At 29.6% G+C, this 2618-nt stretch overlaps 1 long non-coding RNA gene across 1 annotated transcript in view; it reads left to right on the forward strand.

The window, feature by feature from the left end:
- LOC105852489 (uncharacterized) overlaps positions 1-2177 on the forward strand; it is a 3800-nt gene extending 1623 nt beyond the window's left edge. The window contains exon 2 of the long non-coding RNA XR_001144381.3: positions 805-2177. This is a non-coding gene — a long non-coding RNA (uncharacterized lncRNA). The remainder of the gene's footprint in view (positions 1-804) is intronic.
- Positions 2178-2618: the final 441 nt, after the last annotated feature.

Genomic DNA, 2618 nt, shown 5'->3' on the forward strand with positions numbered 1-2618 from the left:
CCTTGATTTAATACATTTAAAATAGTGTTACTGTTTGGGAAGCCTTTGGTACTAATCTTGTCTTGTCTTAGGCACATTTTTATTTGAAGCTACTTGTTTGTTGACCACAAAAACATTTCTTTTTTGCATAAGTTCCTGATTATGCATTGTCATTTGTCCGCGGAACCTCCTCAAAGCTCAAAATATGTATTAGCATATTGTCCAATTTATGTTTTCATGTTTTTTGGTTATTTCATCTATAACCTGCTGAAAAACACATGCCTTTTGGTCATTTGTGGTGGGATGAAATTGTGTCAAACTGTTGTTACAAGAGTATAGTCTCACAACCAGGTTAATATTCTAAGTTGTGTGCATTATTTTGTAAAACTAGTGCCACCTATACAATTCTCCCAGTAGAAAATCTCTTCAAAACGATGTTTCATTTATGATTCAAGTGATGTTAAATTGTCTAACTATACTAAGTTTGGTAAGGAGAACCCAATGTACTTCAATCAATAAGAAATTTGACTTTTTCTAGTAGTGTCAGCTCAGACATTTCGTACTTTTTTGAGTTTTAGGTTTAAGTATAATTTTAAAAATAGTATGTGATCACGATTATGGTCTTTTTATGATTCAAGTGATGTTAAAAATGGTAGGTGATCACGATTTAGGTTTAAGCTCAAATACCATAAATGAGACTTCGTCAATCATATTTAATTGTGATTCTCAAAAGTATCAAAGATTCTTGATCGCATTTTTAAAATTTTGTATTTAAATGGTCTTTTTATGATTTTTGTTAATTATATACTTTTTATTGTGTGACAGGGCTTTAGGAGCTGGTTTATCCAATCTAAAACATTTCTCATAAGCAAGTGTTGCATGACAAAGAATAATGAAAATGACTAATAGAGTTCCAAAGATAAATTTTGAAAACATAGAGTGAGAGATTTAGAGAAAGTGTTAGGAGAAATTGAAATTAAGAATGTTGAATTTGTGTATCGATCAAGACCAGACAGTGTGATTTTAAATGATTTTTTTTCTAAAAGTTTCATCAAGTAAAATATTGGCATTAGTTAGATTAAGTGGTTTTGGAAAATCAATTATTGTATCACTTTTGTAAAGATTTTATGATCTAATTAGTGAAAAAATATTTGTTGATGAAATTTCTATTCATAAACTTCTAATGTTCATAATTTCATTTCAATATTGCAACATGGATATGATACTCATGGTAGTGCTATAATTAAAATTCTAGAAATGCAAGTAGCATGCATTTAATGAAATTAGTAAAATTATATTATATTTTATTGTAAGTTTAATGAAATTAGTTAACAAAAATAAATTAGAAATTAAAACTAATTTACTGGTATTAAAAATTTAGAAACGGAATTAGTAATTAGATGAAATAAATTTAATAAATTATTATTATTTTTAGTGACAGACAATATATAGGAATAGATCAATTTTTTATTTATATTTATTTAGTTTTTAGTGAGAGTCATCATAGTAGATATAAATCAAAAACATGTAGTGACAGTACTCAAAACATAACAAAATGCTCCTTTAAAATTGATGGTGGATCCAGATGTCACTCAAAGTATTATTGACATTTACCCACAATTTTGACTTTTAATGACAAACTTTGTCTGTCACTAGAAGTCAATTTTCTGGTAGTGTAAACTTCATCCAAGAAGAAATTGACCTTTCCAAGTGCTATATAGAATCAATTATAATGCTTCTAAAATAGCACTTCCAAGTGAGTATGGTATTGGTACTACTTTTAATGTAGCTGATTTATCTCTTTTTGATGAGGCGATGGAGATTTCAATTCGAGGTTAAATTCACGTTAAGAGGGAGGGGGTGGTGAAGACATAATAACCAAGGATACTAGTGAAGCACTTCAAAGTCTAAGAGGACCATGATAAGGGCACATGCCAAAAAATCTAAGGATGTCTTAAACCAAATAGTGACTGTTATCAAGGAAACAAGACATAACTTAGAAGAAATGGAGGCAAAATTGGTCAACTACATAAATCAACATGGAGAGGACTTGGGCACATGAGATGCTGCCTATTTGCTTTGTTTTATTTGGTTTAAGTTGTAATAAAAAGTGTGAGTCATAAAGTTTATTTTAGTTTTATGAATGTTTTGATTAAGTGTGAATCATTGAGTGTTCATGACATATGTTGTCCAACTCTTATTTCGGTATTTTTTTGTTATTGAAATATTAAAAGTGAGTTGGATCATAAAGAAAAGTGGTGTCCAAGAGGCCTAAAATGGGAGGTGCAAAAACACTTATCGGTGTATAAGCACCAACCTTGGATGCTTTGAGGGCTGAATGAAATCCTTCATATTTTTTAACCAACAAGACATTAAATGGGAACAATTCAAGAGCAGAGATGAGGCTTTATGAGGAGGAAATAACATTCAAGAGTGAGGGTTACACTTTGAAACAAGTAATAATTCTAGTTTAATGCATGTTTTGTTTTAAGCAAAAACGAAAAACAAGTAGAATTTATCCTCCTATATGTATTCATGCCCAAGTAATGAAAAGTAGAAGATTTTTATTGAAAAATACACTATGTGTATTTGGAAGATTATGTCTCTTTTTTGTTTTAGAATAGACCATCTTTTTTATC

This window comes from Cicer arietinum, chromosome 1 (genome assembly GCF_000331145.2).
Source record: "Cicer arietinum cultivar CDC Frontier isolate Library 1 chromosome 1, Cicar.CDCFrontier_v2.0, whole genome shotgun sequence".
In the NCBI taxonomy this organism is placed as follows: Eukaryota; Viridiplantae; Streptophyta; class Magnoliopsida; order Fabales; family Fabaceae; genus Cicer; species Cicer arietinum.